A 24695-nucleotide genomic window follows, 5' to 3' on the forward strand; every position below is an offset into this window, starting at 1 on the left:
GACCTAGAAATTCCATTACTGGGTATATAACCAAAGGAATATAAATCATTCTAGTACAAATACACATGCACATACATGTTTATTGTTCACTATTTACGATAGCAAAGACATGGAGCCAACCCAAATGTCCATCAGTGATATATTGGATAAAGAAAATGTGGTGCATATATCATCATTGACTACCATGCAGCCATAAAAAGGAATGAGATAATGTCCTTTGCAGGGACATGGATAAAGGAGAAAGCCATCATTCTCAGCAAACTAACTCACGAACAGAAAACCACACACTGCATGTTCTCACTCATAAATGGGAGTTCAACATTGAGAATACATGAACACAGAGAGGAAAGCAATACACACCAGGGCCTGTTAGGTGGTAGGAGGCGAGAAGGGGAAACTTAGAGGATGGGTCAATAGGTGCAGCAAACCACCATGGTACACATATACCTATGTAACAAATCTGCACATTCTGCACATGTATCCCATTTATTTTTTTAGAAGATGTAAATGAAAAAATAAATATATAATAAAAATTGAACCTGAAGTAACTGCTGAACTTAACATAAATGTTTCTTAATAAGTTACATTATTTTATAAATCATCCCTTTAAACTTAATAAAATCTATCAAATAGTTAAAACACTACAATTTTAATATTCCAATATATCCATTTGCTCTTACTTTAAAAATGATAAATTCCTTTTTTATCTCCTGGTTTTTGTTAGTTACATTATTAATATATGCCTATTATTTATAACATATTAAGTATTTTTAATGCTTTATTCCCACAGTTGTTTGGTCTTAATTGTATATTTTTAATTTTGTTGCTCACCTAAGGTCTTTATATGATAATGTCTCCTCTAGTGAATATTTATGTTTACACTCCTCTTTTTATCCAGTAAGCTTTTTTTTCTTAAAGAACTACTTGGCGCTGTATTTTCTGTTATAAAATCATTGATAGTGACATTTTCTTCTCTTGGTATTTGAAGTAAAACTTATCAGATTACACTTTATGCTTAAAACACCACTAGTTTAAGCATAAAGTACTGCTGTAGCAAGTCCTAAACAAATTTACCTAATTTTCCTCCTATGTACATAATTTGTGTTTTCTGCTACATGGCTATTTGTACTGTAAACACAGCTTTGTTACAATAACTTTGGCAGGGTGTGAGCAGAATAGGTCTTAAGTAACAAATAAATAAATACTGCACTGCCAACCTTTCTCTATCAACTCAGCCTCTCCTGCTGTACTACAAATGGAATTGGTTTGATGGTCTTCTTTTTCAAAGTGTGGTTTTTGAATAAGCCACGTCAACATCACCTGGGAACTTGTTAGAAATGCAAAATGTCAGGTCCAATCACAGACTTACTGAATCAGAAGCTACATTCTAACAGGATTCCCACTTGATACTTATGTGCATTAAAGTTTGTGAAGATTTAAGCTTAAATGCAATCTTACTTGAGTCCTTCACTGTCTCAAGAAATCCAGGTGCGAGACAAGGGAAAACCTTAGGAGGTATTTCAAAGGATAGCAATGATAGGCCTGCTATATTAATTTTATAATGCACATAGCCCAAACCTAAGAACTTGAAAAATCAGTGACTTAATTACTGAATTTTATCCATAAAGGCATGCATATATTAATGGGTTTCTACTCGAAGGCAATTTTATTACTTGATAAAATTTGAGCTTTAAACATGTTAAATGTTACTATCTTAATTTACTCCATTCAACATTTTACTCTTTAGATCGGTGAATAACTGTAGCAATAAAGGGAAATTTAAAATGACAGCTATTCAAAAGTGCATTTACTTTTTGATAGGATTTTGATGTTATTATATGTATTTATAATGGACATTTTTAGTATTCATTCTAGAATTCGAAGCTTCCAAACAAAATCAGAAATATCTATGGGGTTCTGACTGAGATAAATTTTGATAAACATTTGTCCTTCCTACCCTGTCTTCCCAAAACTTTTCCTTTATATATGGAAACACATACTTCCAAAAGATGAGATCGTTTATGCTGATCTATGTTTATGTTGATCTATGAGATAGTTTACGTTGACCTTTTTTAGATATTATTTTTTTCTGTATGGCTAGTAAAAATGTTATTTATGATATATATCCAATTTCAGGCCTTATAGAAAAAAATGCCAAACAGGCAGCAATTGCATCAATGACTAATCTAATTATTTTTATTAATAGAATAGAAATAAATAAAAGAGTTAACTACAAACAAATCACAGTTTGGAACTCTAAATACATTCCTGTCATGATTTCTACTTTTTCAGAAAGGTCAAAGATACAGGAAGCAATTTAAACAATATAGAAAGTAATTTAATGAGAAGGAAATGCCTTCATTATGTTCTTTTTAATATGTAAGGAAGTTTAGCTGATAGAGGTGAATTTAAATGGTGCAAATTTAATCTTGTTTAGAAATTTCTTCTAATAATTTAAAATATTTATATAGTAAATAAGTTATATGATCTAATATGCAAGAAATGAACATGATAACTTGGAAGTTTTCACCTTATGTAAATGAAAATATTTGAGAAAAAGATGCTCCTTAAAAATAATTGAGAGAAAGATACTCAAGTATATATAAATTTGTGTTGTGGGGTAAAAAAGCACTTAATACATGCATTTTTCAGCTGATAAGCACATCATATTGTATCAGATGCATTTTGATTATTAATCCTTCAGAAAAATAATTACAAATAAAAATCTATCAAATATCTATATTCTATGAAAACTGAAAAATTACCGTAATAAATTTATTAAAATACACATTTTTATCAGAATGAAGCTCATTGTAAGGAATATTGATCACCAACTAGCTATTATGTAGGTAAGTTCTATTTTTAAATAAAATTAAGCATGAGATTAAATTCCTGCACATATTTTTATTCTAAGAGAACCAAAACAGAAATACATAATATAAAATGTTCAGTTGAGTTTAAGGGTGTGTTGATTTTGTACTGGAGTTTGTGGGTTTCTGAATTTATCAGAACACATCTTTAAGTGTTTACTCTTCCACAATGACAAGTTTAAAGTAATCAAACTAATTCGAGAAGTTCTGATACAATTCTCCTTCCAAATCTCATCAACCACCCCAGTTAAGAAATGTTTTCATTTTCCTTCTCCAAAATATGTTTATATTAAAGCCATAGAATTCTTAGACATCTTCACATGCACTTCCTAGACTAGATAGTTATAACTTATCTTTAATTTTAAAAATGGGCCGTGTACGGTGGCTCACGCGTGTAATCCCAGCACTTTGGGAGGCCAAGGTGGGCGGATCACAAGGTTGGGAGATAGTGACCACCCTGGCTAACATGGTGAAAATCCTTCTCTACTAACAATACAAAAATTAGCTGGGCGTGGTGGCATGTGCCTGTAATCCCAGCTACTCGGGAGGCTGAAGCAGGAGAATGGCTGGAACCAGGGGTTGCAGTGAGCTGATGCGCGCCATTGCACTCCAGCCTGGCAACAGAGACTCTGTATAAAAAAAAAACCACACATTTAAGTATTCTGTATTATCAGAGCATTACTTTCTGGGGAGAAACATAATTGCTCTTTTTAAAGTGGTAACTAACAACAGAAAGCATGGCATATGTCAGTGAGTCAATAATAATCATTAAGCTTTAGACAAATAAAACAATATGAAACACAAGCCTATTCAAATAATATGGAAAATATTGAGTGATTTGGAATTCAATCAAATAGCATTTCTTTAGATAGAGGTGAAGTATTTGAATAACTAGAATTAGGTGGATACTAAGGCAGCCTCATAGAATAAGTATGTGACTTTTAAGCAACTTCTCAAGGTAATTTATTTTTTGAGAAAGTTTTACATTGTAGAAATATAAAAATATCTATAATCTTTCAAATCAGGAACTACTCACTTATTGAAAGTAAATCAACCTCAAGTATTTTTTCTCTGTCATTAGTTACTTTGGGGACGGCTGAAGGCCATTAGAATAGTCACATTTAAACCCATAGTAAGCTTCCTAATTACCTCTGCTTTCTCAATTGTTGCACTTTTAAAACATATTGTAGACACTTTACTTTTACAATGCTGTCATAAAACAATGTGCCCACATTGATAATGAGGTAATGAGAGAGTAGATTTATTGTGTTTCAGTTAAGCTAGGGATATATTTTTTTAAGTTTCTTGAACCTATCACATAATTTCTAAATTGCTTTATACATAATTCTAGCAAATATGCCAGGGGACTATCTTATATTTTAAGCTAAAATAATGGCAGTGACAGGTTGAATGTTCAATGAGAGATTTCTAGTGGCCATAAGCATTGGATTTCCACTATAATTTATTCATACAATTGAGCAGTTGGAAACAGATATTTGAATTAATGCTAAGGCTATCACATGGTTCCAAATAGCATGACAGGCTATGATTTGTCTCAATAAATTGTTGGCAATTATGACTGACAAGCAAATTAGAATAAAGCCAGAAATGGAAATATCTAATACACAAGAACTATTGCTAATGAATATAATTGTGTCGTTTTCAAGATACCAGTGACCCAAGGACTAGAAGAACAGACTGAGGAGCTTGGTGAGTACCAAGTTTATCACAAAAGCTGTCATTTTGTTATTGCATCTGGAGGCACAAGCCAATTTTTTCAATGACAATGTCTCTCGGTAATATGAAATGTTGTATAATAAAAATAATAAATTGCTCTGTTGTCTTTGTATCACTGAGTCACTTAGCAAGAAATAAAACCAGAGAAGCCTAAGTAAAGAATAGAAGCCATGTTGTTCCAAAGGTCAGCGCAGTCTCCTTCATTCTCTTTTAAAATTGCTCATATAAAAATAAATTTGATTTGTATTATAGTCATAAACTTTCTTTAAAGAAGAGATTAAAGCTATGCAGAAGCTGCTTGTTTGAGCATATTCAATGCCTTTTAAAATATTCAGATATTTTATTTCTTGATTAAATTCACATTTTTCCATCATTGCCTATGGTGTTTTCTGCTTCTGAAGATGACTTTGAAAAGACCATTAAACTAAAAAGAAATCATTGCAGTATTTTTATTGTTACTTCCTTAATAACATTCTTTAGCACTATTAACCATTTATGGAAATAATTTTGAAACCTAAATATCATGCACTAAATTATATGAATACACGCCATGCACATATCATATATTTGGCGTAGAAAAGATTAAATATTCATTTTCATTTGATTATTGGTATAAACAATAAATATAATGTCCTTGTGACTCTTATGATCGTTCTAAAATAATTTATGCTGTTTAATTTCTACCTTCATTAGATTGTCAGTTTACAAGGGCAAAGCAGTGTGCCTTTGTTCACAATATATGCATCACATGACATTGTGTGTCAACCTGTTGTTAATGTACCCTCAAATTTATGAAATTACTGAATAAAAAAGTAATTTCTATGTGTTGAAGGCTCATTATAGGTAAACAGATCACTGAGTTCTACTTCTTGGTTTTCAGACCATGCATATCATTATGTGGACACAGCATTATAATGTGGTTGTTAATTGAAATGGGCAGAAATTATATAGGGTTGAATAATTGTTGAGAATCCACAAAGTATACTCATACAGGCTTTAATATTGGAAGAGGAAATTGAAAGAGAAATAAACACAGAATGAGAAAGAAAGTGCAAGGAAACATAGAAAGGTCAAAAAACGTCAGATAGGGCAACCTGGATTATTTGCACAGAATGTACTTCATCTTCAGAATGTGAACCAAACAAGTTACACTGCACTCAGGTAAGGTAAGGTATAAATTTACTGAGGGTTTTTATACTCCTTGTTCTGTGTAATATGTTTAAACAGGTACAAACCACCATTCAGTGCATTTTCAATAAATGATGTAAACAAGTTAGTACAGGGTGATGTAGTTGTCAGTTCTTATGCTGATAACAAGTCATACCTAAGACTAGGTAATTTTTTGAAGTGTGAGTATTAATGGACTCAAAGCTCCACGTGGCTGGGGAGACTTCACAATCATGGTGGAAGACAAAGGAAGAGCCAAGGGATGTCCTACAGGGCATCAGGTAAGAGAGCTTTTGCAGGGGAACTCCCGTTTATAAAACCATCAGATCTCTGGAGACTTATTCACTACTAGGAGAACAGTATGGGGGAAACCGCCCCACCCCAGATTCAGTTATCTCCACCTGGCCCCACCCCATGTGTAATAATCCCACATGGGGATTATTACAGTTCAAACTGAGATTTGGGTGGGATCACAGCCAAACCATATCATGTGACTTCAGGAGGCTTTCAGATTTAAAACAGATCAATATAAATCACCAGTTGCTATCAGTCCTTTGGCTCTAGAAAACCCTGGAAATAAGCATATATCTACCACATGCTGGCTTTCTTATTCCAGGTGCATACAACATCTGAAGAATAGCGTTCTATGCTGCATGGTGTCATCTCCGAGTTGACACCTCTTGAGAACCTTCTGAAGTCTGTTTCATTGCACTAATTGGCAGCTTCTGGATTGTGTGCTATTTAATAAGATCATTTGATTCCCTGGTCACAGCCACACTTTGGAGCTCACTTGCTATAAAATGAATGTTTGCACCCTTGGCCCAAGATGATTTTACATTGTACTCCAGTTGAATTAATCAAATACTCTGTAAATTCTTAAATAGTGTGTCTACTTAGCATCCTTGAAATTATTCTCAGATAAATTTGACTTCTGGTTTTGCTTCTTTTCAAAATGTATAGTCACATATTTATATAATCTTTTAATTTGTCCTTTTAATCTTATTCATAATATATAGCTGTTATTCATTTAACTCCTAGAGAAAAACTTTATTTCCCTTATTTGTAAGATTTATAAGATCTGAATAAAAGGTTCCTTATTGAGAGACTTTTTAGATTCATTTAGCAAGAAAAGTTTCTTGTGTCAATATATGATCTACCTTTTCTAACATACATCATTTAAATGTATTTGTTGGTTTCTTAAGCATTGAGAAGTAAGATATTGTAAGTTTTTATTTAATTTGATTCACATTAAACATGGTCTCTGCCTGGACTGTCTATCTAAACTCTATCATACATCTCTCCACCTCGCTCCTACAGCTCTGGTCACATGGAACCACCAAGCTTGTATTTTATTCTATGGTCTTTGCACTTGCTGTTTTCTCTGGCTGAAACATTCTCCCTCCATGTGTTATCTAACTTGATGGGTCATTTAATCAGGCCTCTACTCGCCTTATTAGAGAGAGCCTTCCTAAAAACGCTGTTTAAAATAATAGCATATTGCTGTCATTCCTTAGCCCCTTACTCTGCTTATCTTTGTTTTATTTATTTATTTTTTATTTTACTTTTTTGTTTGGGTAGACTTCCATGACCAGCTTCATTCTGTGATTTGCTAAAAGTGTTCACATTAGAAGTAGTTATTCACAGGATTATAGTTATTACATTAAAAAAAAGATTACAGAGAAGGATCAACAATGGAAAATTACTCAGTTGGAGTCAGATTAGATGCAGTATTCCAAAGCGCTTTCCCATCAGGGGTTGCAAAAGGCATACTAATTCTTGCAGCAGCAAACTCTAACAACACATATAAAGTGCTTCTGCCTAGGGAACCCAACTTTAGTGCAGAGTTCGTATTTTATATAGAAGGTTGCTCTCATAGCAGTTGGGATCTTAATTTTTTTTTCCAAGATGGAGTCTTGCTCTGTTGCCCAGGCTGGAGTGCAGTGGCACAATCTCGGCTCACTACAACCTCCGCCTCCTGGGTTCAAGCGATTCTCCTACCTCAGCTCCCGAGTAGCAGGGATTACAGGCACGCACCACCACACCTGGCTAAGTTTTTGTATTTTTAGTAGAGACAAAGTTTCACTATGTTGGCTAGGCTGGTCTTGAACTCCTGACCTCATGTTCCGCCTGTCTCGACCTCCCAAAATACTGGGATTACAAGTATTAGCCACTGTGCCCAGCCGGGATCATAATTTCAATATACACAATCCTGAACATCATAATCCCAAACGCCGAAATCCTGAAAGATCAAAATTTTGCTTCCCTAATGTCTAAGATTCTGAAAATCACAGTCTTGAAATATTAAAATCCTGGAAGCCAAATTCTTGAGAAGGAATTAGTACACTTTTTGTTGTATGCAGGATACTTGCATCATTATAGTTGCATCCTGCTGGGTGGAACTGTTATTTTATTATTGTCTTTATTTGCACTGGGAAGAAAATTCATATGAGTGGATTGGCCACACAGTATGGAAACAATCAAAACTTCATTTTAAAAATGCCTCATTTGTCTGCATGACATTTCTTCCAGCTGATGAAATTCTAGGAGCTTTTAATGAAATAAAGCCACATTTGCCTGAAGAAGTCAGGGAAGTTATTGACTGGTTTCGAAATAATTACGTGCATGGTTAAGATAAGAAGATACACAATGTTACTGCTATTCAATCACTAGTATTGTTTCTGCCAGATTTGTATCTGTATATGAGTGTTTGTGGAAGGGATTTCTGCATATCCAAAACAACATAGAAGCATGACACAGAAGATGAGAAAATGTAATAGGCAATGTTCATGTCAGTGTATATTGAATCATAGAAGAATTTCATAAAGAGCAGCTGCATGTAGAAAATAAATGTGAATGTATGTTTCCTAGAACAGCCAGCCCCCTGGTCCCCCTAAAACAAAGTACTTATTTATTACAATGCAAGACTTCAAAATATAGCTATTAATCATGAAACGTTGGCCAGCTCTTATAGACTACCTCCATGCAATTGCCCATGACCTATTTCTGCAATATACTTTTACATGTCAAATTCACTTTTATAGATTTTTTTTGGGGTTTTGTGTTTTTTTGTTTGTTTTGTTTTTCACTAAAGTGTCAGCATTAATTTTTACAATTTGCTATGCTATTTATTTCATCTTCACATCATTTCCAAAACTGGAGGAATAAATTATGTAAAGACTTTTACAGAATTCTAGTTCAGTTTATGCATTTTCTTGCAAATTTGATTCCACTAAAGTGTATTATCACAACATTAACTTTGTGTGTAGGCATTGTGCATATATATGTTGAAACTTCCTCAGTAAATGATGTTCTCTTTGTGCATTCGTACTTAAGATGAAATTTCTTGAGATCTCAGCTGTTTGAGCAACTGCAGTAGTGATCCTCATGTGTTTGATCTATCTTGTTAAATACTTAGTTTGTTCGACGTGATATTTCAGATGACCATAGTTATAAAGCTGTGTGCACACAATTACCAACCACAGTGATATGCATTTATACATTTTACTCTTTCATTTATTTCTTTATGAATACATAACTGTTATACCCTTGCAACCATTGTTAGTATACCTAGTGCTAATGCTTGCAAAAGTATGTATACTATTATTGCCTATTTTATGGTGTAAAGTAAAAAGGTATAGTGTTTCTATGAATTTCTCAGATAAATACTCTTTAAAAGGGCAAATAAATATCTTTAACTGTTTAAAATAATTTTCCAGGTTTATATCTTTCGAACTAGGAATTTTGATCTTTTGGGATTTCGACATTTGGGATTATGGCACTGAGGGGTGTGTCTTTAAGGATTATGGGCAAAACCCCTCACACAGGCACATATTGTCTGTATGAAAGTCATCATTACCGACACTTCAGCCCTACAAGGAAAGCCAGGTGTCCACAATATGTCACATTTCAACACATTAGCTAGACACGTTGGTACAGTATGCTTAAGTGCCACAGACATATAATATAACCTTCTCAATTAGTAACAAAGGGGATTTTTCAAAGGTAAAAATTTCAGGGCCAGCTATGCAAGCAAGCCCTTCCAAAGATAGGAAAGAGGTGAGCCACATCAGGTTAGTTGAATTGACTGTTTCCTCCACACCTTGTTATCATTTGACCTTTTGCATCTGTATTACTTTCATTCTCCTTTCCCACTAGCTAGCCGGTGGGACTAAGCATATCTCATACATCAGTTTAGTGACTGGTATAGTCATTTCTCAACGTTTGTTAAATGTAAAAAGGATTGACCACTAAATGGCCTATGCCTGGTAGGGCTAGAATATGTAACAGTGAAAGACAGAAAAGGGAAAAAGGGCTGCAAAAGAAGGGTGTGTTTGTACTGATGTTTTATAGGTATTAACAATAAGGTATGAATAGCTGTTCTTCATTCTGTTCCAAAAAATGAATAAAAATATAATGCCAGAAAGTAACTGTAAAAAGGGTGGATAACAACAACGAAATGCTAGAATAAGGAAGGTGATTATAAGAAAAAAGAAAACAGCTGTTCACCATAGTTTGTTTTTTTGTTTTGTTTTGTTTTGGATTTTTGTTTGCTTTTTGTTTTTAGACAGTCTCCCTCTGTCACTCAGGCTGGAGTGCAATGGCACTGTCTGTGCTCACTGCAACCTCTGCCTCCTGGGTTCAAGTGATTCTCCTGCCTCAGCCTCCTAAGTAGCCGAGAGTACAGGCATGCACCACCATACCTGACTAATTTTTTGTATCTTTAGTAGGGATGGGGTTTTGCCATGTTGCCCGGACTGGTCTCGAACTCCTGAACTGAGGCAGTCCGCCCACCTAGGCCTCCAAAAGTGCTAGGATTACAGGCGTGCACCACTGCACCTGGCCTCACAATAGTTTTTGAAAAAGAAAAATAGGCTTTAATTGTGAGCTAAATTCATATATGAGGTAAGAAAGACAGGTATGTCAGGGAGATAAAGCACTTAATGAGAAAGGTTTTGAAATCTTCACAGAAACCACCACAAAAAGAAAATACCACATTTTATCCTCGTTGCTTAGCTCTGATTTTACAAGCAGACTAACAGAGACTCTTCAAGGCCTCTCCAGATCATAGGACTTTTGCTAAAACATTTTCACCCTTTTTTCCAGTAGTAAGCTGCCCATATGATAACCATTATTTAAAGATGTATGAGGCATTACAAAGCATAAAAATGCTTATTTTCTCATACTTTGAGATAATAAATGATTACATTTTTTTCCATAAATATTTCTTTGCTATTCCAAACTCCAACGTTAATTTTACTTTTCTGAAATGAAATTATGATGTAGTTGTTGGATCTTAAGTTTAAGCATGTGATCAGTAGAAAGGGGAAAAAACTAAATGATATAAAATAAAGATGGAATACATAAGAACTACATGCATATTCAGAAAATCAACATAATTTAAAAAATAAAAATGTTAAATTCCCAGTGATCAAATATAATAAATAGTCTTTATATTTATTATAGTTGAAAAATTTGACACGTAATATCACATGAACAATTTGCATGGGCTCAATGAACATTTAATGAAATTACTATCTTTATTTAATCTACAGAAATTATTTCAATGAAATTTTATCCAGTTATTTGAAATAACCCATGCTTAAATAACAAAAAGCAGCTTTTAAAACAGCTTAAGAGAATAGATTTTGTTATCTATGTATACTGATTCTTCCAAAAGTTCTTAAAAACAAAACTCCATAAACCTTTGACAAAAGCATGCATTAGAAAAGCAAAAATCCGTGAGCTGTTTTGAAGACATCTCTAATCTCAAAACAGAATGAAGCAGAAAAAATGAACTTTTAGCCCTTCCTTGAATAGAATTAATGATCAATGGTGAGCAATAATTCAAATAAAATACCTTGGTAGGAAAGCAAAGAATACAAGTCTCCTGTAGCCCTCATTTACTTCTCTCTATTCTTTATCCATTATACCTCCTGTTTTATGTGATAATTTCATCATAAGTTTGCATCATTAATATGGATATTTGATTCTATTTTCTGGGATAATCTAATTGAAAACATCATATAGTTACTGCATGTCGAGGAAATAAAAATCAGTGGAAGTAGCAACAATGGTAAATATTTTGTAACTGTCATATATATTTGATATAACTAAAAAATTTATGTGAGGAACCATACAAATTGTTTTGTGGCAAATAAATCATTTCCCTAAGATTTTTAATATATGAATCTATTTTATGACATTATTTTTTTTCCATAGGACTGTTTAATCTCAGATTCTCATCTGTCAAATATCACTGGTATAGCATCCAGTTATCAACAGTCTGTATCCAAGTTTTCTTCCTTTATTCAAATTACGATTGATTTTAAAGGAGAAATACGTTTCTTCTTCCAGCAGTCCTCTATCTTATTTCTATTTAAATCAACAACTATCATTCTCAGCAGAGTTAAGGCAAATGAGCAGGGAAAATAGTCTGGAAAGGCAGTTTCTTTGTAGCTGCATAAAGAAGTTCCTATATTTTAGTGACTTATCTGCCATTCAGTCTCCTATTTCTATATATCAATATTGAGTTATGACACTTTCCTGCCTAAAATCTTTTGTCTTATTGGGAATGCAGCTATCTTTGTAAACTTTCAAGTAGTACTCAATTAAATGACCCGGTGTTTCTCATTAGGATTATTGGCAGGTGTGTGCTGAAGCTTTGGTGAGAACAGTTGTGACTGGGAAGGCCAGCTACACAAACAACAGAGTAAGTTCTCCTGTGTTCCCCACTTGTACTCAAACCCAAGAGGTGCAATGGATGGGCTACTGACATACCTGCCTCCTGCTGGAAGGAAATGCTGAATATCCAGGTACAAACTATCAAAAAATAGCATAAAGTTTTGGTTACTTATGTAAATGTAATTAAACGGAAGCTTTGTGATTAAACTTGCTCTTCCCAAGAGTATTACCCCTTTGCTATGGTGAGTGTGATAAAGTCACCGTGGCATGAAATTGCACTACGTTCTTAATTCCACCAATGTATGTGTTGTCTAGTTTCAATTCCATTTTGCTTCGAATTTCAGTTCCATCTAAATTGTAGGTTAAAGGTAACATTCAAGGCAGTTTTATTATATTTCTAAGTTTCCAACAAGGTTAATGAAGTTCTACACTTCAGCTGAATCTAAAAATGAAGGAAAAAGGATGATTATTATAGCTTCATTTTCAAATTGCTGCATAGGGCCAGACAAAATCATTATAATATTGATGTCCTAAGAATACACACTTAGTAATTATGTGAAATTTCTTCTTTTTAAGAAAATCATTGTATTTTTTATTTGGTGGCTTTCAGGGGCAAAGCAGTCCAAAATGTAAAATGTCTTGTAGAATAAGATACATGTTCTTAAAAAATTATTCAGAATAGCATATAATTGTCCTCTGCTACTTTTACTCAAGTCAAATTTCTAATAGGGTCTCTGGGGATATCTACTTTTTCTGCATTTTAGGTAAAAATGAATTTGTACTTAACGTAACTGATTTTTTAAAGAAATAAAAAGTTTATGTAAAAATAGGTATTATTTTACCATATGAGTTGGAAATAAGTGAGTGGCTTATACAAGCTTCACTAACTCTTTACGGACAACTTTATAAACAGTAGGATTTAGAAGAGTATTCATTTAAATTATTGATCACATTCAAAACTCATGTTGGATTTATGCAGTGTAAATCTTAGGAGCAAGGAAATTGCAAAGGGGATAAACCCTTTCACATGCACTAGTTATCAGCTGAGTGAGGGTTCTTAATATTATTTTGTCAGCAATATATAAACAGATGTTTTCTTTTAATCATGGGTTCTGTTGTTGCTCATCTAGAGATTAATAGGATGCTGGAACTTACATGTAATTCTCTGACAACTATTACAAATGAGCTAGAATTTGAAACTACAATGATAAAGTTTTTTCACAAGTTCTACACAAGATGATGCCAAAATGAACACATACGCCATTTCATTCTAATGAATATGAGATAGCAGAATGAGAAAGGAATCCAAAAGGCCATCTATATAATTGTTGCCTGCTTTTTAAAAACTGTACTTAGTTTTTGAGTAATTTTGAATGCTCTCTAGGTTTTTAACTTTGGTGATTTATCAGATAAAATATTGGTGGACCAGTTTTGTGCATGTAACTTAGTAGAAACATTCTTTTTTTGGCTAAAACATATTACCATGTTATTTTTCCAGAAGTGAGTTTAACATGTTTGAAACTATTTATAAATTATACAATATAGTGTTTGGAATTGGCTACTAAATACTACAGGATCAGGGAAGTGAATGGTGTGTGGCTAGGTCACAGCTAGCTGTAGATTGATATCTATAGGGCACAAGGAAGCTCTTCACACTGTTCTGTTCACTTTTATGTCTGTTCGAAATTCTCTGTCATAAACATTTTTAAAAATAATCTTCCTTAGTGGTTGTAAACATGGTCTTTAGACTGGAGTCAGTCATCCAACATGTGATCCAAACAGTGCTTGAAAACTGGGAAAGTTAAGATAATAATCTAAGCTTCCAGATTTTCTTGGAAAATAGGAAGGTGTGGCAATATTGAGATAGGATTCCTTTATAATAAACACTTGGTTAGTGACGAGTAGCAGGTGTTTCGTGTAAGACACACCATGTACTTGTTGAAGCCTGTGAGCACCCTAATGTGTTATGTCTTGCTGACTTCATTTATTTGCCTCCCCCTCCCCTGCCCCCGGTTTTTGTAACCATTTGAAATATTTAAGTTAGCGAAAGGTTTTTTCACATTTTTATTGAAAAATGCTGCTACTGAGAACCATATATATATTTACTATAAAGAATATGGGTTCAATGTTGCCATCTTCTGATTTTTAAAGAAAATCTGTAAATTCAGATTATATGAAATTTCCAGTTTACAAATACTGTCTGGGTCAAATATTCATCATAAAATAGACAAATAAATCAGAATATTTTCTAACATTCCTGTTGGTGTTTCTAAACCAATGTTATTGTATCGTCTCTCTTAAAAGGATTGAAAGATGAATACAATAGGATTATCAAAAAATATTTTTAGTTCTGAAATACTATAGAGAACCATCTTTCTCCTTACCATTTAAGATTTATACTTATGTCATGTGGCTTTTATATTAGTTATTTACTCATTTACTCATTCAGGATTTGTGATAACTGAAGTGTTTTATTCCTAAGAGAAAATGTTAAATTTGCTATGCTCCAGTCAAAATCTAATCAGCTACTCTGATTACAGGGATATAATCACATACATATACCTGTAACATGCACACATCTTATTGCATATTAAAGTATATCTTCCATTTTGAGAAAGTGTAAATCAACCATATAAAAGTTAATGGAGAAGAAATAAATATATCAGTGTTGTAGTGAACAGAAGTAAAAGAAGGAAAATGAATTATGATGTTATTGTATATCATTCATGTTTAAAAGAACTTTTTGTAACATGAATATTCAATTTATAAGGCCTTGCTATAAATCCGCCATAAGCAGTGAGAGATTTTTCTTGGTTGCCTGTATGCTATCATAACTCATTTCTTTATGGGTAGAAAACCATAGAGCAAATTGCTAAACTCACCAGAAATGTGTATTTTACTGTCTAAGAAAAGACCAATTGATTGAAAACTGATAAACCTTCTAATATTCAATTCTTCCACATAGAAAAACTTCAATGAACCTTTATTAAGGTAGATATTCAGATGCAGTTACAAGAGATAAAATAATGTTATGTTGGGTTAACAATTTGTTATAGTTCAGAGCAAAATACTTTTTTGGAGGGGCCAACATAAACATAATGTTTTCTAAAATTTGGTGGTGAAGGTTTTCATCTTATCTTGTATGAGGGCCTTTTACCACTAGAAGGTCCATATCACATTGGGAATTTTAATGCAAACACTGATTCTCATGCACGGAAGTCACATTTGGATTGGGTTTAATAACAGTGTATTTTATGTATGTCCTTCTGACATTTAGGGTTCAGGGAAACCCATTACTAGTACCTTGATTAGGAGGAAAGTGAAAGAGCTGAAGGTCAGGTTTCTTTGTATTCATTCAAAGAAATGAATAAAATGCCAACCATGAAAACTTCCCCTCCCAGTCTACATAGTTTAAATGGCATTTATAGAGAGATATGTAACCCTTCATGAATGACATCTGTATCCCTGAACAGATTATTTAAAAATACCATTCATTTCATAATAGCCAGTCTTTTTTTCTAGATCACTAAGGAAAATATTAAAAGCAGAATGAGACTGAAATATAAATGATGGTCTTATGTTTACTTGGAATTAGGTCTCTTATATATGTGTGCCATGAGTACTTTTGCCTCTGCTGAAATACAGGGATTGGAAAGAGACAACTGGAAATGTACCTTCCATTGTTTAATTAATAAAATACGAATTATGGCATTTTATTATAGCCACGATTATGGTCACTTGCTCTTTTGTAAGCTCAACCTTTCCTTAGCAAGAGGTATACAGATCCATTAAGTATATTTCATAAGAGCATCTGGAAAACAATTAACCATTCATTATGATGTAGTTTTGTCTTACTTTTTTTTCTTCTTTGGAGCAACTAAAACAACAAATGTAATAAAGGGTAATTAGGAGCTAAAGTTTATTACTTTGTTTCCTTTCTCCTGTTTAATTTTAGGACTCAAATTTTTCTTTCTCCTCTACTCAGTAGTAAAAACAGGTAGAAAAGGGGACCATAGAACCTCCCAATATCTAAAAAGAAGCTTGACACTTTTTAATGCTGGGAGAAGTGAACAGTTTGAAGAACAAAAGAGAAAAGATAGAGGAATAGAGAGCAGGAGAGCATGAGACAGCTTCTACTATTAGCTTTGATCACAAAGGTCAAAGGTTGAGTGCAAAGGAATAAATTGTCTAAGTCAGAGGTTCAAACCTGGATTTTTTTCTCAATATTCCACTCCATGAAGAGATATTAATATTAAAATAACAAACAAAGCCATAGTAAATATACCACCCCAGTGAACTATTTAATACCATTACTTCTCAAACCATCAATTTCTGTCAGTTTTCCCTTTGTGTAATAGCTCCTTAGTGTTTCTTTATAGGTTGTAGCACTTTATCTTCTTTAGAGTTCCTTTCCCATGGCCGTCCTTTTCCAAAAATCTCTTGGATTCCATGAAGAATGGAATTTTGAGAAAAAAAAAAATCCAGCTTGAACCTGTGACTTAGACAATCTCATGCCAACTCACACTTTGCAGGCAAGATTTTTATCCTCAGAATCATCAAGTAACATGCTGCTACTTGCATTTTGTTAATAGTTTTTTATGCATTTTATCAGTAGTGAGAGAGGCATAGTGTTTCCAGGCCTAAGCCAATGGCATGTACTTAAAACTTTCTCAGTGGGTATCTGTGGCATGAGATGCATTCATGGTTGCCAACTTAACTAGAAACATAGCAAGTTTAATTTTCCTGACTTTTTCTCCTCCATCTCATAAAAGAGCAACAGACAACTACAGTGGACTGGTTACAGCTCATTGTCCTCATACATATTCTGTTACTTTATTTTATTTATAATTTTGTTCAAAATAATATTTATATTATTATTTGATCCCATCTCTCAAGAAAGATATTTTGAAGGGATGCTGTTTTCTAAATGTAGAATTGATAATACCGTTGACCACAGTAACTTTGCTGGACACTCACAAGCACTGGGCTTCAGCTGCTGCTTATTACAGTTAAAATGGACCAGGAAGTTCATTGTGCCACTGAGTTTCTGCAAACAGAGTGGGTTTGGCTATGGTTATCTGGATCACCACATATTCCCTCAGTCTTAAAATATTTCATCTACTATTATGTTTCATTAATCAGAATATCCTTTGATGACCCTGAAAAACTTTTTGTTTTTGTCCCTTAAACTTCCCACTTTACTGGCCCATGCATTAGCTCTTCACAGCTTTCTAACCCCTGTGCCTAAGAACCCAGAAGATCCACTTCTGATAACAAATTCTTCCCTGCCCATGCTCTCCACATTTCTTATAATTAAGAAATTCTTTCAAATTAAAGTGTGAGGTTCATCATTGCCATACATCCTCATATTCTTAGAATCAGCCCCACAGATCTGTGAAAAAATGAGAGTTTAGGGTATGTTCTTAATTCAAATTTTTTTAAAAAAAAGCAAACGTATTTCTTGGTAGTAGGTACTGGACCAGATAGTAAGGAAAATGCCTAGAAACAACTTGTCTACAGAAAAGATACAAAATAATTCTTTTTTGTTTCTTTTTATACTTCTTGACCATTTTTTAACATTGCTTCCTTTTTTCCAGAAATTTCTGTTTGTGTATTTTGTTGGGTAAGGTCACCATCATCAAGACAGAATGACTATTACTTCATGCTTCCCTGTGAGCTTATGTATAGCCGAGAAACTATTTAAAAGCAAGGCCAGTGGCTTCCTCGTGTTTGTATTTTCATCACCTAGTGCAGTGGCCAAGCATTAAATGTAAGTTGACTTGGTGGTTTTAGGAACAAATGAATGGAAGATTTGTAAGAAATAAATTGTCAGGCGTTTTTAAGACTGGTGACTGAGATTCCACGGTTAAGACATTTGTCAAAACACGGATAAACAGTGATTAGCCAAGTACTTGTATTTTAGTAATTTGCTTCTAGGATAAATATAATATATTATGCTTTATATCCAAAACCTTGTTTTTTACTCCCATGGCCTCTGATAAGCTCTTAAGAAAAAGAAAGAACAGAAATTTAAGCTAGTGAAAAATGCCCAATAACATGTTGCAAATGGTCATCTTCTGTTCTGGGGTATCTCACTGAAAACACTGAGAATTTCTGCCTGGGGAATGGGCTTTAGAATGAAAAATTCATACACCCCTACATCAAGTGACAGAATAGTGGCTCAGAGAGGCAGCTGACAGCAGGAGAGGGGAAGAAAGAAGAGAGATAAAGAAGTCCCCAACTGTGGGTACTAGAAATATTCCTGTCTCACATTTCAATATCATTAGCCAAAACCCTTCCTGTCTCTCCTGTAAAGCAGTCAGAGGAGTTAGTGATACCATTATGAAGGGTATAAAATGCTCCTGTTGAGGAGCCACATTTTACTCTTATTTTCAGGATAAATTTCAAGGCAGCCATGATACAGTTAGCTTATTTAACTCTAATTTTCTTACTCTGGCTCTACACTCATTAGCTTCGTTAACCAGTGTTAAGGGTTGAATTCTGGTCTCCCAAAAAGATGTGGTGAGTTCTGCTCTTAGTACACTGGAATGTGAATAATTTGGAAATAGAGTCTTTATAGAAGGAATTAGGTTTAAATGAGGCCGGTAGGATGGACTCTAATCCAATATGACTAGTGTCCTTATAAAAAGGAGAAATTTGTTAACAGATACATGTAGACACACAGAGCTGGCAGAGGATATGAAGAGATGTAGGGAAAAAGATGGCCATGTGACTGGTGTGATGGATTTGCAAGCCAAGGAATGCCAAGGATTGCTAGCAAACATCAGTAGAGGAGGTAAGAAGTCATGCTCAGAGAGATGCATGGTCCTGCCAACAACTTGATTTTGGAATTCTAAATTCCTAAACCTAGAGACAATAAATTTTTGTTATTTTCAGCCACCCAGTTTTTGATACCTTGTCAAGGCTGGCCTAATAATCTAATATACTGCTTCCAGTATTACCTTAAATGCTATGTTCTCTAGTAAATCTTTCCTGATAACATTTTCTTCAATAACAGTCTTACATTGTCCTTTAGGCCACTATGCTTATATATGGTGCATAGTGGGCAGTCAATATATATGAACTGAATGAGTGACTTAATTATTTTTAAAAAAGAATAATAGGTTAATTCTTGAAGAGGCTGGAAATTCTTATAGAAAACACTTCTGTCTTGGCATTTATCTCTATCAACCATTTCCAAAAAGTTAAGGACTATGTAGCACATGAAATGAAATGTGCACTTCCATTACATTAAACTGTCATTTTAATAGTTACTTCTTATCATCTATAATTTAACTAAAGAGGTAATTATATCGCTATCACTTATCATTAAGTCTAATATTAGTTGGAGGAGTTTGTTTTGAGGGAGGAAGAGGCTACAACGTGTACCTTAAAATATTTCAGAAAAATAAATCAGAAAATGTGGCAAAGATGGTGTCTGAAAGGGAGAGGATTAGAAAAAAATCACTAATGGGAACTATGCTTAATATATGGGTGATGAAATCATCTGTATAACAAGCCTGATGACACAAGTTTATCTATATAACAAACCTTCACATATACCTCTGAATTGAAGGTATAAGTTAAAAAAATAAAAATAAATGAAGATATGATTGATGTTTTATGTTAACATATCAAGTGGATTTCTGGAAATTGTATTTTAGAATTAAGACTTGGAGAGTCAAGTTTTTAAATCATAATCAAATAGTACCCATGACTAGTGCTATAAAAAATAACATATAGTATCATCCTATAAAACTGTATTAGTACTTGCATTTTCTGAAAACTCTCTCCATTTTCCTTACAAGTGATTAAGAAACTGAACACTTAGGAGATTTACTCAGGAGACAAATCAATGGGGTTTTCAGAGCTGGGACATGAGTCCTTTAAATTGAAAGCATGTTGGTTTTTTATTTTAAAATATTTCCTCCTCTAAGAGTACACTCTCCTGTTACACACTATTCACATACAACAATCTTGTATCTTCAATATTCTGCTACATGAATAAAACCAGTTATCTCGTTTAGAAGTTAGAAAACAGTCTTTCTTTTTGAAAGACTCAAAAGCAGCTATTAATTCCCAATGTCTTGACTATGTCTTCTTCTCTTCATCTCTGGCTGCCACTATAGCCTAAGACCATTATTTCTTTTATTTCCTGCATAAAACTTCTGCCTGGACTGCCTCTTCCACTTTTCTCTCCAGCACACACACACTCTCCACCCCTATCCTCCTGAGATTTTATACAGCAGCCAGTGTTCTTTCTAAAATTCATATCTGATCATGTGAATGTCTTGCTTCAGACCGCCCCATTCTTTTTAGGATAATGATCAGAATTCTTTACCTGACTTCAAAGCCTCATTGAGTCTCCCATGTACACTCTAAATTTACTTTACAAAGATCTCTATCAACTCAGACACAGGGTCTCTTGATTTTTCAAAGTGGTATGCTCAGTCTTACTGCCTCAAAGTCTAGATGAATTCCCCTCTATCCAAAATACTTTTTAAAAAATACCTATCTGCTTCTTGTATCTTCTCCACCTAGTTAGCGTCTATTTATTTTGGTATGGTCCCATTTAAAATGTTATTTCTCATAAAAGCACTTCTTTCTCCTTGAAAACTTATATTTTCCTTTATAGCATTTATCACTCCCCATCATTATTACATCTTTATTGATATGATCATTTTTAACCTGTCACCACCATAAGACTGTCATCTCACTGATGGTAAGTTCTAGGGCTGTTTTTGTTCACTGCTATACCCCTAGTACCTTGCAAGTGCCAGACTGGATAAGTATATATTGAATCAATCAATAAAAAAAAGATGATATGAATTAATTGGTGGTTTTCATATTAACATTATTATGAGCCACTGTTTCTGACGGCCTACCAGTCTTAGGATCATGCACTGGAATTGCCAGATATCTGTGTTAAAATGCATATTACCAGTCCTGGTCCCTCGTTAACCTACTAATTCAGAGTTCCTGGGCAAAGGGCCCTACATCAAAAAGGTAATTCTAATGTACTTCTTGGTGTGTGGACTCACTCAACTAAGCAAAATTTCCAGGAGTCACAATATGTGAAACTTCAGAAATTTTATTTCAATCTCTTTGCAAAAAAGTGACTAAGTATAACATTATCCATGTATCTTCTATTAAATGTAAGAGATTCATTACCAATCTAGGTTTACATGATATAAAAATGAATAAGATTTGACTGCTATCCTAGGAGATCACAAACCAGTAAATTAGATGAACTTATAATTAGACAAATTATGATACACTGAAATATATTTTCCTGCCCAGAGATATGACCTCTACTCCTTATTAGAAAGGATGGAGTAAAATCTTTGAGGTGTTAGGACCCCAACTTGAATTGAATTTTAATAGATCAATAAGGATTGACAAGAAGATTTCCAGGAAGATAAAGTAGTTCTAAGTTATGAACTCATGAAAGGGAATGGCTGCCTCAGGAACTAGAGATAAGAAATAAGTTGTAAAGGACATTGTTAGACAAATCAAAGAACTTGGACACAAAAGTTTTGACTAATATAGTAACAACCACAGAGACAAATACACTACCTTTGTGATGAACAAATAGATCTCTTAGCTGATTTCAGAAACTTAGTTATTTTTTCTGCTGACTCTAGGACAAATTACCATTGAAACTGAAAAACAGTATGTTTGTCAACAAGTGTATTTTTATTACCCTGTATAGGAAATGGAAACCTGCTGTCTTCTAAATCTTCTGTGTGAAGACAGGCATGGTGGCGCACTCCTGTAATTTCAGCACTTCTTTGGGAGGCTGAGGCAGGAGAATCACTTGAGCCGAGGAGTTTGAAACCCACCTGAGCAGCATGGTAAAACCCCGTCTCTAAAATAAAATAAAAAACAAAATTAGCCAGGCGGGGTGGCATGCACCTGTAGTCCCAGCTACATGGGAGGCTGAGTTGAGAGGATTGCTCAAGTTCAGGAGTTTGAGGCTGCAATGAGTTATGACTGTGCCACTGCACTCCAGCCCGGGTGACAGAGTAAGACCCTATCTCAAAGAAAAAAAAACAAAATAAAACTCTAAGTAAAATAGCACGTTACCATGTTAGAGTTAATACATTTAAAGACTTCTGTACAAAAACATTCCTTGCAGTCTTCAAAAGTATATTTTGTTTTATATGAACTGTCATGTAGCTATAGAAAATGCACATTTGATAATCACTGACCAAGAAATGTATTCCAATTGTTAACTAAAAAAGATTCCATAGACACAGAACGAGCAACCTCTAACTTAATAGTTCTTAACCCTAGTTACACTCGAAAACACTTAGAAAGCCATTAAATGAATTGATAGTAGGGACTCAGTATATGTTTAGCGTGTTAATTTGTAATTTCCTTTATAGTTTAAAAGACTGACAATAAACAGTAAAATGTGTACTAACTATAGTAACCTAACCTCGGGAAGAAATACAGATATCTATATTATAAAGAAAATCTATACTCATATTTTCTAAAAACTAAGGTTTCTATAAAAGCATACTCCTTGTTGTTGTACATTCTTAGCCAGTCTTCTTATCTTCGGGGGAGAAATATTTGTAATTATTTCAAGGACTGCAAAGAAAGTTGTTTGTACAGCATATTTTTTCAATGTCTCAGCTCTTGTCAAATTATACTAATTGTTGGATTAACCTCCAACATTGTTATTTCTCTATATTTTTATGCACAAATGTCAGCATTTAGTATTACAATGAAAAAATTAAAACAAGCACTGACTGAAGTAATTAATTCTGTAAGAACTACTGTGAAGTTCAGGCTTGCCACATGTTACTGTGCTAGTGGCTCTGCCTTGAAGTGACATATGAGCTGATTACTGTGTGCTGGGTTAGTAGTCACCCCTGAAAAACAGAATTCTTTCCTACTTCAGCTGACCTGTCTTCTAAAAGCAATTATGATCTACATTTTATTTTCTTAGCTCTGTACTCTCCAAAATTCCAAGCAGCTTTCCTATTTCTGACAGTATTGGACATTTTAATTAGAGTATTTAAAAACTACAGTTCTAACAGCAGATGCATATTTGCTGGTGTAGAAAGTGTGGACCTTGCCAGAGAGAGCATTTAAATTATAAGTGGTAATAAAGAGTTGTATATCTCTATATATTTTGGCTCTTAATTTTCTTCTGCCTAATGAAAATAATTTTTGCTCTTTAATTCATAGTTACAGTAAGAATACAGGACTCTAGTTGTATACAATAATGGAAAAGAGATGGTACCTTCAGTCTCAATTCACTTGGCATTCACTCATTCAGTAAATTTATTCTGACAATATTCCATGTGAGTATATTGTGATGATTAAAATTGAGGCCTTGAAATCAAATCTCGCTACCCCTTCCTAGTTGTATGATCTTTTGAAATCAATTTTTTCTCCACTTTGCAACTTTTCTTAACAGAAAAGAGGAAGGAATTAATAACCTTAATAAATGTTTTGGAAAATTAAATGGAGTAGTATGCATTAAACACTGAAATTGGTATCTGACAGTGGGAAGGAATTCAGTGATGGCAGCATGCAAAGGTGTACAGGAGAGCTTGAATAGCCGGCCTGATCTTTAGGAGGGATGAAAAAATAAAATCCCTGGCTGGCTTCCAGAAACATGGCTTTGGGATGTTCTGTGCATTGATGAGGTTGCTGTATCACCCTGTCTGTGCTGTACAGACAACATGATTTATGGTGAACACCTGCTTTCCTTCTGGAAATCTTAAATTTAGACAGTTGTGCCTGTGTAACCAGCCCCAATAAAACCTTGGAGTCTGACTCTCAATCATACTTTGCTGTCTGTAGATGGTGTTTGTTTCACTGATAGAAGAAGGAGAGCACTGTGTGTGGTCCCTTCAAGGGGAGCATGGGAAGTCTGTGATGGCATGTCTCCACACTCTCTGCCAGCTGTCTTTTCCCACCTTGCTGTTTCTGTTGTATAGCCTTTCTTGGTACCAATCCACAGCCATGAGTACAACTGCCTATAAGTATTCCTAATTCTTCCTTCTAGCAAATCACCAAATATGAGGATGGTTGTGGAACCCTCCAACCTATGTAGAGGCAATGATGTAATTTGTGACAATGACTTCCCCTTACTGAAACATAATGGCAATGTTGTTTGGGGAAAATAAAGAGAGAATGGTAGGAACACTGAAGCCCTGATGCCTGGATATCTGTAGAATCACCCATATATGAAAGAGCAGCTGAACTGTAATTCATGATGAG

The sequence above is a fragment of the Cebus imitator genome, unplaced genomic scaffold (assembly GCF_001604975.1).
Source record: "Cebus imitator isolate Cc_AM_T3 unplaced genomic scaffold, Cebus_imitator-1.0 Scaffold130, whole genome shotgun sequence".
NCBI classification, from domain to species: domain Eukaryota; kingdom Metazoa; phylum Chordata; class Mammalia; order Primates; family Cebidae; genus Cebus; species Cebus imitator.